Source organism: Taudactylus pleione, unplaced genomic scaffold (assembly GCF_031769625.1).
Source record: "Taudactylus pleione unplaced genomic scaffold, aTauple2 ptg001666l, whole genome shotgun sequence".
In the NCBI taxonomy this organism is placed as follows: Eukaryota; Metazoa; Chordata; class Amphibia; order Anura; family Myobatrachidae; genus Taudactylus; species Taudactylus pleione.
The window spans coordinates 20,930-30,000 of NW_028286063.1; the positions used below are offsets into that span (position 1 = coordinate 20,930).

The following is a 9,071-nucleotide window of genomic DNA, read 5'->3' on the forward strand; positions in this document are numbered from 1 at the left end:
TATAAAGTTAATGTTTTAGAGCACCAACAGCCAAACCACAGTGGACATGCCCAATCTTGTCTGATCTTGGAAGCTATGCAGTGTTGGGACTGGTTAGTACTTGGATGGGTGACTACCTAGGAATCCCAGGTGCTGTAGGTAATTTTAAACTGCCATAACATTCTTTTCTATTACATTTTACATTTAATTTTTTCAACTTATCAATGAATTTACTTGTGTTAAGAAGTAAAAGCGGTCTAAATTTAATGCTTTTGAGCACCTACAGCCAAACCACACTGTACATGCCCAATCTCGTCTGATCTTGGAAGCTATGCAGTGTTGGGCCTGGTTAGTACTTGGATGGGAGACCACCTAGGAATACCAGGAGCTGTAGGTAATTTTATACTGCCAGAACATTCTTTTCTATTACATTTTACATTTAATTTTTTCAACTTATCAATGAATTTACTTGAGTTAAGAAGTAATAGAGGTCTAAATTTAATGCTTTTGAGCACCTACAGCCAAACCACACTGGACATGCCCAATCTCGTCTGATCTTGGAAGCTATGCAGTGTTGGGCCTTGTTTGTACTTGGATGGGAGACCACCTGGGAATACCAGGTGCTGTAGGTAATTTTAGACAGCCAAAACATTCTTTTCTATTACATTCTACATTTCATTTTTTCAACTTATCAATGAATTTACTTGAGTTAAGAAGTAAAAGAGGTCTAAAGTTAATGGTTTTGAGCACCTACAGCCAAACCACACTAGACATGTACAATCTCGTCTGATCTTGGAAACTATGCAGTGTTGGGCCTGGTTAGTACTTGGATGGAAGACCGCCTGGGAATACTAGGTACTGTAGGTAATTTTATACTGCCATAACATTCTTTTCTATTACATTTTACATTTCATTTTTCAACTTATCATTGAATTTACTTGAGTTAAGAAGTAAAAGAGGTCTAAAGTTAATGCTTTTGAGCACCTACAGCCAAACCACACTGGACATGCCCAATCTCGTCTGAACTTGGAAGCTAGGCAGTGTTGGGCCTGGTTAGTACTTGGATGGGAGACCACCTGGGATTACCAGGTGCTGTAGGTAATTTTATACTGCCATAACATTCTTTTCTATTACATTTTAAATTTAATTTTTTCAACTTATCAATGAATTTACTTGAGTTAAGAAGTAATAGAGGTCTAAAGTTAATGTTTTTGAGCACCTACAGCCAAACCACACTGGATATGCCCAATCTCGTCTGATCTTGGAAGCTATGCAGTGTTGGGCCTGGTTAGTACTTGGATCGGAGACCACCTGGGAATACCAGGAGCTGTAGGTAATTTTATACTGCCTTAACATTCTTTTCTATTACATTTTACATTTCATTTTTCAACTTATCATTGAATTTACTTGAGTTAAGAAGTAAAAGAGGTCTAAAGTTAATGTTTTTGAGCACCTACAGCCAAACCACACTGGACATGCCCAATCTCGTCTGATCTTGGAAGCTATGCAGTGTTGGGACTGGTTAGTACTTGGATGGGTGACTACCTAGGAATCCCAGGTGCTGTAGGTAATTTTAAACTGCCATAACATTCTTTTCTATTACATTTTACATTTAATTTTTTCAACTTATCAATGAATTTACTTGTGTTAAGAAGTAAAAGCGGTCTAAGTTTAATGCTTTTGAGCACCTTCAGCCAAACCACACTGGACATGCCCAATCTCGTCTAATCTTGGAAGCTATGCAGTGTTGGGCCTGGTTAGTACTTGGATGGGACACCACCTGGGAATACCAGGAGCTGTAGGTAATTTTATACTGCCAGAACATTCTTTTCTATTACATTTTACATTTAATTTTTTCAACTTATCAATGAATTTACTTGAGTTAAGAAGTAATAGAGGTCTAAATTTAATGCTTTTGAGCACCTACAGCCAAACCACACTGGACATGCCCAATCTCGTCTGATCTTGGAAGCTATGCAGTGTTGGGCCTGGTTTGTACTTGGATGGGAGACCACCTGGGAATACCAGGTGCTGTAGGTAATTTTAGACAGCCAAAACATTTTTTTCTATTACATTCTACATTTCATTTTTTCAACTTATCAATGAATTTACTTGAGTTAAGAAGTAAAAGAGGTCTAAAGTTAATGGTTTTGAGCACCTACAGCCAAACCACACTAGACATGCCCAATCTCGTCTGATCTTGGAAGCTATGCAGTGTTGGGCCTGGTTAGTACTTGGATGGGAGACCACCTGGGAATACTAGGTGCTGTAGGTAATTTTATACTGCCATAACATTCTTTTCTATTACATTTTACATTTCATTTTTCAACTTATCATTGAATTTACTTGAGTTAAGAAGTAAAAGAGGTCTAAAGTTAATGTTTTTGAGCACCTACAGCCAAACCACACTGGACATGCCCAATCTCATCTGAACTTGGAAGCTAGGCAGTGTTGGGCCTGGTTAGTACTTGGATGGGAGACCACCTGGGATTACCAGGTGCTGTTGGTAATTTTATACTGCCATAACATTCTTTTCTATTACATTTTAAATTTAATTTTTTCAATTTATCAATGAATTTACTTGAGTTAAGAAGTAATAGAGGTCTAAAGTTAATGTTTTTGAGCACCTACAGCCAAACCACACTGGATATGCCCAATCTTGTCTGATCTTGGAAGCTGTGCAGTGTTGGGCCTGGTTAGTACTTGGATGGGAGACCACCTGGAAATACCAGGTGCTGTAGGTAATTTTATACTGCCATAACAGTCTTTTCTATTACATTTTACATTTAATTTTTTCAACTTATTAATGAATTTACTTGAGTTAAGAAGTAATAGAGGTATAAAGTTAATGTTTTAGAGCACCAACAGCCAAACCACAGTGGACATGCCCAATCTTGTCTGATCTTGGAAGCTATGCAGTGTTCGGCCTGGTTAGTACTTGGATGGGAGACCACCTGGGAATACCAGGAGCTGTAGGTAATTTTATACTGCCTTAACATTCTTTTCTATTACATTTTACATTTAATTTTTCAACTTATCATTGAATTTACTTGAGTTAAGAAGTAAAAGAGGTCTAAAGTTAATGTTTTTGAGCACCTACAGCCAAACCACACTGGACATGCCCAATCTCGTCTGATCTTGGAAGCTATGCAGTGTTGGGCCTGGTTAGTACTTGGATGGGAGACCACCTGGGAATACCAGGTGCTGTAGGTAATTTTATACTGCCATAACATTCTTTTCTATTACATTTTACATTTAATTTTTTCAACTTATCAATGAATTTCCTTGAGTTAAGAAGTAATAGAGGTCTAAAGTTAATACTTTTGAGCACCTACAGCCAATCCACACTGGACATGCCCAATCTCATCTTATCTTGGTAGCTATGCAGTGTTGGGCCTCGTCAGTACTTGGATGGGAGACCACCTGGGAAAACCAGGTGCAGTAGGTATATTTATACTCCCATAACATTCTTTTCTTTTACATTTTTCATTTAATTTTTTCAACTTATCAATTAATTTACTTGAGTTAAGAAGTAATACAGGTCTAAAGTTAATGTTTTTGAGCACCTACAGCCAAACCACACTGGACATGCCCAATCTCATCTGATCTTGGAAGCTATGCAGTGTTGGGACTGGTTAGTACTTGGATGGGTGACTACCTAGGATTCCCAGGTGCTGTAGGTAATTTTAAACTGCCATAACATTCTTTTCTATTACATTTTACATTTAATTTTTTCAACTTATTAATGAATTTACTTGTGTTAAGAAGTATAAGCGGTCTAAATTTAATGCTTTTGAGCACCTACAGCCAAACCACACTGAACATGCCCAATCTCGTCTGATCTTGGAAGCTATGCAGTGTTGGGCCTGGTTAGTACTTGGATGGGAGACCACCTAGGAATACCAGGAGCTGTAGGTAATTTTATAATGCCAGAACATTCTTTTCTATTACATTTTACATTTAATTTTTTCAACTTATCAATGAATTTACTTGAGTTAAGAAGTAATAGAGGTCTAAATTTAATGCTTTTGAGCACCTACAGCCAAACCACACTGGACATGCCCAATCTCGTCTGATCTTGGAAGCTATGCAGTGTTGGGCCTGGTTTGTACTTGGATGGAAGACCACCTGGGAATACCAGGTGCTGTATGTAATTTTAGACAGCCAAAACATTCTTTTCTATTACATTCTACATTTCATTTTTTCAACTTATCAATGAATTTACTTGAGTTAAGAAGTAAAAGAGGTCTAAAGTTAATGGTTTTGAGCACCTACAGCCAAACCACACTAGACATGTACAATCTCGTCTGATCTTGGAAACTATGCAGTGTTGGGCCTGGTTAGTACTTGGATGGAAGACCGCCTGGGAATACTAGGTACTGTAGGTAATTTTATACTGCCATAACATTCTTTTCTATTACATTTTACATTTCATTTTTCAACTTATCATTGAATTTACTTGAGTTAAGAAGTAAAAGAGGTCTAAAGTTAATGTTTTTGAGCACCTACAGCCAAACCACACTGGACATGCCCAATCTCGTCTGAACTTGGAAGCTAGGCAGTGTTGGGCCTGGTTAGTACTTGGATGGGAGACCACCTGGGATTACCAGGTGCTGTAGGTAATTTTATACTGCCATAACATTCTTTTCTATTACATTTTAAATTTAATTTTTTCAACTTATCAATGAATTTACTTGAGTTAAGAAGTAATAGAGGTCTAAAGTTAATGTTTTTGAGCACCTACAGCCAAACCACACTGGATATGCCCAATCTCGTCTGAACTTGGAAGCTATGCAGTGTTGGGACTGGTTAGTACTTGGATGGGTGACTACCTAGGAATCCCAGGTGCTGTAGGTAATTTTAAACTGCCATAACATTCTTTTCTATTACATTTTACATTTAATTTTTTCAACTTATCAATGAATTTACTTGTGTTAAGAAGTAAAAGCGGTCTAAGTTTAATACTTTTGAGCACCTTCAGCCAAACCACACTGGACATGCCCAATCTCGTCTGATCTTGGAAGCTATGCAGTGTTGGGCCTGGTTAGTACTTGGATGGGACACCACCTGGGAATACCAGGACCTGTAGGTAATTTTATACTGCCAGAACATTCTTTTCTATTACATTTTACATTTAATTTTTTCAACTTATCAATGAATTTACTTGAGTTAAGAAGTAATAGAGGTCTAAATTTAATGCTTTTGAGCACCTACAGCCAAACCACACTGGACATGCCCAAGCTCGTCTGATCTTGGAAGCTATGCAGTGTTGGGCCTGGTTTGTACTTGGATGGGAGACCACCTGGGAATACCAGGTGCTGTAGGTAATTTTAGACAGCCAAAACATTTTTTTCTATTACATTCTCCATTTCATTTTTTCAACTTATCAATGAATTTACTTGAGTTAAGAAGTAAAAGAGGTCTAAAGTTAATTGTTTTGAGCACCTACAGCCAAACCACACTAGACATGCCCAATCTCGTCTGATCTTGGAAGCTATGCAGTTTTGGGCCTGGTTAGTACTTGGATGGGAGACCACCTGGGAATACTAGGTGCTGTAGGTAATTTTATACTGCCATAACATTCTTTTCTATTACATTTTACATTTCATTTTTCAACTTATCATTGAATTTACTTGAGTTAAGAAGTAAAAGAGGTCTAAAGTTAATGTTTTTGAGCACCTACAGCCAAACCACACTGGACATGCCCAATTTCGTCTGATCTTGGAAGCTATGCAGTGTTGGGCCTGGTTAGTACTTGGATGGGAGACCACCTGGGAATACCAGGTGCTGTAGGTAATTTTATACTGCCATAACATTCTTTTCTATTACATTTTACATTTAATTTTTTCAACTTATCAATGAATTTCCTTGAGTTAAGAAGTAATAGAGGTCTAAAGTTAATACTTTTGAGCACCTACAGCCAATCCACACTGGACATGCCCAATCTCATCTTATCTTGGTAGCTATGCAGTGTTGGGCCTCGTCAGTACTTGGATGGGAGACCACCTGGGAAAACCAGGTGCAGTAGGTAATTTTATACTCCCATAACATTATTTTCTTTTACATTTTACATTTAATTTTTTCAACTTATCAATGAATTTACTTGTGTTAAGAAGTAAAAGCGGTCTAAATTTAATGCTTTTGAGCACCTACAGTCAAACCACACTGTACATGCCCAATCTCGTCTGATCTTGGAAGCTATGCAGTGTTGGGCCTGGTTAGTACTTGGATGGGAGACCACCTAGGAATACCAGGAGCTGTAGGTAATTTTATACTGCCAGAACATTCTTTTCTATTACATTTTACATTTAATTTTTTCAACTTATCAATGAATTTACTTGAGTTAAGAAGTAATAGAGGTCTAAATTTAATGCTTTTGAGCACCTACAGCCAAACCACACTGGACATGCCCAATCTCGTCTGCTCTTGGAAGCTATGCAGTGTTGGGCCTGGTTTGTACTTGGATGGGAGACCCCCTGGGAATACCAGGTGCTGTAGGTAATTTTAGACAGCCAAAACATTCTTTTCTATTACATTCTACATTTCATTTTTTCAACTTACCAATGAATTTACTTGAGTTAAGAAGTAAAAGAGGTCTAAAGTTAATGGTGTTGAGCGCCTACAGCCAAACCACACTAGACATGTACAATCTTGTCTGATCTTGGAAGCTATGCAGTGTTGGGCCTGGTTAGTACTTGGATGGAAGACCACCTGGGAATACTAGGTGCTGTAGGTATTTTTATACTGCCATAACATTCTTTTCTATTACATTTTACATTTCATTTTTCAACTTATCATTGAATTTACTTGAGTTAAGAAGTAAAAGAGGTCTAAAGTTAATGTTTTTGAGCACCTACAGCCAAACCACACTGGACATGCCCAATCTCGTCTGAACTTGGAAGCTAGGCAGTGTTGGGCCTGGTTAGTACTTGGATGGGAGACCACCTGGGATTACCAGGTACTGTAGGTAATTTTATACTGCCATAACATTCTTTTCTATTACATTTTAAATTTAATTTTTTCAACTTATCAATGAATTTACTTGAGTTAAGAAGTAATAGAGGTCTAAAGTTAATGTTTTTGAGCACCTACAGCCAAACCACACTGGATATGCCCAATCTCGTCTGATCTTGGAAGCTATGCAGTGTTGGGCCTGGTTAGTACTTGGATCGGGGACCACCTGGGAATACCAGGAGCTGTAGGTAAGTTTATACTGCCTTAACATTCTTTTCTATTACATTTTACATTTAATTTTTCAACTTTTCATTGAATTTACTTGAGTTAAGAAGTAAAAGAGGTCTAAAGTTAATACTTTTGAGCACCTACAGCCAATCCACACTGGACATGCCCAATCTCATCTTATCTTGGTAGCTATGCAGTGTTGGGCCTCGTCAGTACTTGAATGGGAGACCACCTGGGAAAACCAAGGGCAGTAGGTAATTTTATACTCCCATAACATTCTTTTCTATTACATTTTACATTTAATTTTTTCAACTTATCAATTAATTTACTTGAGTTAAGAAGTAATACAGGTCTAAAGTTAATGTTTTTGAGTACCTACAGCCAAACCACACTGGACATGCCCAATCTCGTCTGATCTTGGAAGCTATGCAGTGTTGGGACTGGTTAGTACTTGGATGGGTGACTACCTAGGAATCCCAGGTGCTGTAGGTAATTTTAAACTGCCATAACATTCTTTTCTATTACATTTTACATTTAATTTTTTCAACTTATCAATGAATTTACTTGTGTTAAGAAGTAAAAGCGGTCTAAATTTAATGCTTTTGAGCAGCTACAGCCAAACCACACTGTACATGCCCAATCTCGTCTGATCTTGGAAGCTATGCAGTGTTGGGCCTGGTTAGTACTTGGATGGGAGACCACCTGGGAATACCAGGAGCTGTAGGTAATTTTATACTGCCAGAACATTCTTTTCTATTACATTTTACATTTAATTTTTTCAACTTATCAATGAATTTACTTGAGTTAAGAAGTAATAGAGGTCTAAATTTAATGTTTTTGAGCACCTACAGCCAAACCACACTGAACATGCCCAATCTCGTCTGATCTTGGAAGCTAGGCAGTGTTGGGCCTGGTTAGTACTTGGATGGGAGACCACCTGGGATTACCAGGTGCTGTAGGTAATTTTATACTGCCATAACATTCTTTTCTATTACATTTTAAATTTAATTTTTTCAACTTATCAATGAATTTACTTGAGTTAAGAAGTAATAGAGGTCTAAAGTTAATGTTTTTGAGCACCTGCAGCCAAACCACACTGGACATGCCCAATCTCGTCTGATCTTGGAAGGTATGCAGTGTTGGGCCAGGTTAGTACTTGGATCGGAGACCACCTGGGAATACCAGGAGCTGTAGGTAATTTTATACTGCCATAACATTCTTTTCTATTACATTTTACATTTAATTTTTAAACTTATCATTGAATTTACTTGAGTTAAGAAGTAAAAGAGGTCTAAAGTTAATGTTTTTGAGCACCTACAGCCAAACTACACTGGACATGCCCAATCTCGTTTGAACTTGGAAGCTAGGCAGTGTTGGGCCTGGTTAGTACTTGGATGGGAGACCACCTGGGATTACCAGGTGCTGTACATAATTTTATACTGCCATAACATTCTTTTCTATTACATTTTACATTTAATTTTTCAACTTATCATTGAATTTACTTGAGTTAAGAAGTAAAAGAGGTCTAAAGTTAATGTTTTTGAGCACCTACAGCCAAACCACACTGGACATGCCCAATCTCGTCTGATCTTGGAAGCTATGCAGTGTTGGGCCTGGTTAGTACTTGGATGGGAGACCACCTAGCAATACCAGGTGCTGTAGGTAATTTTATACTGCCATAACATTCTTTTCTATTACATTTTACATTTAATTTTTTCAACTTATCAATGAATTTACTTGAGTTAAGAAGTAATAGAGGTCTAAAGTTAATTTTTTTGAGCACCTACAGCCAAACCACAGTGGACATGCCCAATCTTGTCTGATCTTGGAAGCTATGCAGTGTTCGGCCTGGTTAGTACTTGGATGGGAGACCACCTGGGAATACCAGGAGCTGTAGGTAATTTTATACT

General features: G+C 37.7%; 1 non-coding gene and 37 pseudogenes across 1 annotated transcript; all 38 read left to right on the forward strand.

The window, feature by feature from the left end:
• The first annotated feature begins 22 nt into the window (after window positions 1-22).
• On the forward strand, window positions 23-141 carry LOC148439679 (5S ribosomal RNA; annotated as a pseudogene).
• Window positions 142-257: 116 nt separating this feature from the next.
• On the forward strand, window positions 258-376 carry LOC148439680 (5S ribosomal RNA; annotated as a pseudogene).
• A 116-nt stretch (window positions 377-492) lies between these two features.
• Window positions 493-611, forward strand: LOC148439681 (5S ribosomal RNA; annotated as a pseudogene).
• Window positions 612-727: 116 nt separating this feature from the next.
• LOC148439682 (5S ribosomal RNA) lies at window positions 728-846 on the forward strand (annotated as a pseudogene).
• A 115-nt stretch (window positions 847-961) lies between these two features.
• Window positions 962-1,080, forward strand: LOC148439683 (5S ribosomal RNA; annotated as a pseudogene).
• A 116-nt stretch (window positions 1,081-1,196) lies between these two features.
• LOC148439684 (5S ribosomal RNA) lies at window positions 1,197-1,315 on the forward strand (annotated as a pseudogene).
• Window positions 1,316-1,430: 115 nt separating this feature from the next.
• On the forward strand, window positions 1,431-1,549 carry LOC148439685 (5S ribosomal RNA; annotated as a pseudogene).
• Window positions 1,550-1,665: 116 nt separating this feature from the next.
• LOC148439686 (5S ribosomal RNA) lies at window positions 1,666-1,784 on the forward strand (annotated as a pseudogene).
• A 116-nt stretch (window positions 1,785-1,900) lies between these two features.
• On the forward strand, window positions 1,901-2,019 carry LOC148439687 (5S ribosomal RNA; annotated as a pseudogene).
• Window positions 2,020-2,135: 116 nt separating this feature from the next.
• Window positions 2,136-2,254, forward strand: LOC148439688 (5S ribosomal RNA; annotated as a pseudogene).
• Window positions 2,255-2,369: 115 nt separating this feature from the next.
• On the forward strand, window positions 2,370-2,488 carry LOC148439689 (5S ribosomal RNA; annotated as a pseudogene).
• Window positions 2,489-2,604: 116 nt separating this feature from the next.
• LOC148439690 (5S ribosomal RNA) lies at window positions 2,605-2,723 on the forward strand (annotated as a pseudogene).
• A 116-nt stretch (window positions 2,724-2,839) lies between these two features.
• LOC148439691 (5S ribosomal RNA) lies at window positions 2,840-2,958 on the forward strand (annotated as a pseudogene).
• A 115-nt stretch (window positions 2,959-3,073) lies between these two features.
• Window positions 3,074-3,192, forward strand: LOC148439692 (5S ribosomal RNA). The gene has a single exon (XR_015876191.1). It is a non-coding gene; the product is annotated as a 5S ribosomal RNA (ribosomal RNA).
• Window positions 3,193-3,308: 116 nt separating this feature from the next.
• On the forward strand, window positions 3,309-3,427 carry LOC148439693 (5S ribosomal RNA; annotated as a pseudogene).
• A 116-nt stretch (window positions 3,428-3,543) lies between these two features.
• On the forward strand, window positions 3,544-3,662 carry LOC148439694 (5S ribosomal RNA; annotated as a pseudogene).
• A 116-nt stretch (window positions 3,663-3,778) lies between these two features.
• Window positions 3,779-3,897, forward strand: LOC148439695 (5S ribosomal RNA; annotated as a pseudogene).
• A 116-nt stretch (window positions 3,898-4,013) lies between these two features.
• On the forward strand, window positions 4,014-4,132 carry LOC148439696 (5S ribosomal RNA; annotated as a pseudogene).
• Window positions 4,133-4,248: 116 nt separating this feature from the next.
• LOC148439697 (5S ribosomal RNA) lies at window positions 4,249-4,367 on the forward strand (annotated as a pseudogene).
• Window positions 4,368-4,482: 115 nt separating this feature from the next.
• Window positions 4,483-4,601, forward strand: LOC148439698 (5S ribosomal RNA; annotated as a pseudogene).
• A 116-nt stretch (window positions 4,602-4,717) lies between these two features.
• LOC148439699 (5S ribosomal RNA) lies at window positions 4,718-4,836 on the forward strand (annotated as a pseudogene).
• Window positions 4,837-4,952: 116 nt separating this feature from the next.
• Window positions 4,953-5,071, forward strand: LOC148439700 (5S ribosomal RNA; annotated as a pseudogene).
• Window positions 5,072-5,187: 116 nt separating this feature from the next.
• Window positions 5,188-5,306, forward strand: LOC148439701 (5S ribosomal RNA; annotated as a pseudogene).
• A 116-nt stretch (window positions 5,307-5,422) lies between these two features.
• On the forward strand, window positions 5,423-5,541 carry LOC148439702 (5S ribosomal RNA; annotated as a pseudogene).
• A 115-nt stretch (window positions 5,542-5,656) lies between these two features.
• Window positions 5,657-5,775, forward strand: LOC148439703 (5S ribosomal RNA; annotated as a pseudogene).
• Window positions 5,776-5,891: 116 nt separating this feature from the next.
• LOC148439704 (5S ribosomal RNA) lies at window positions 5,892-6,010 on the forward strand (annotated as a pseudogene).
• A 116-nt stretch (window positions 6,011-6,126) lies between these two features.
• Window positions 6,127-6,245, forward strand: LOC148439705 (5S ribosomal RNA; annotated as a pseudogene).
• A 116-nt stretch (window positions 6,246-6,361) lies between these two features.
• On the forward strand, window positions 6,362-6,480 carry LOC148439706 (5S ribosomal RNA; annotated as a pseudogene).
• A 116-nt stretch (window positions 6,481-6,596) lies between these two features.
• LOC148439707 (5S ribosomal RNA) lies at window positions 6,597-6,715 on the forward strand (annotated as a pseudogene).
• Window positions 6,716-6,830: 115 nt separating this feature from the next.
• On the forward strand, window positions 6,831-6,949 carry LOC148439708 (5S ribosomal RNA; annotated as a pseudogene).
• A 116-nt stretch (window positions 6,950-7,065) lies between these two features.
• On the forward strand, window positions 7,066-7,184 carry LOC148439709 (5S ribosomal RNA; annotated as a pseudogene).
• A 350-nt stretch (window positions 7,185-7,534) lies between these two features.
• LOC148439710 (5S ribosomal RNA) lies at window positions 7,535-7,653 on the forward strand (annotated as a pseudogene).
• A 116-nt stretch (window positions 7,654-7,769) lies between these two features.
• On the forward strand, window positions 7,770-7,888 carry LOC148439711 (5S ribosomal RNA; annotated as a pseudogene).
• Window positions 7,889-8,004: 116 nt separating this feature from the next.
• On the forward strand, window positions 8,005-8,123 carry LOC148439712 (5S ribosomal RNA; annotated as a pseudogene).
• Window positions 8,124-8,239: 116 nt separating this feature from the next.
• LOC148439713 (5S ribosomal RNA) lies at window positions 8,240-8,358 on the forward strand (annotated as a pseudogene).
• A 115-nt stretch (window positions 8,359-8,473) lies between these two features.
• Window positions 8,474-8,592, forward strand: LOC148439714 (5S ribosomal RNA; annotated as a pseudogene).
• A 115-nt stretch (window positions 8,593-8,707) lies between these two features.
• Window positions 8,708-8,826, forward strand: LOC148439715 (5S ribosomal RNA; annotated as a pseudogene).
• A 116-nt stretch (window positions 8,827-8,942) lies between these two features.
• Window positions 8,943-9,061, forward strand: LOC148439716 (5S ribosomal RNA; annotated as a pseudogene).
• The last annotated feature ends 10 nt before the right edge of the window (window positions 9,062-9,071 follow it).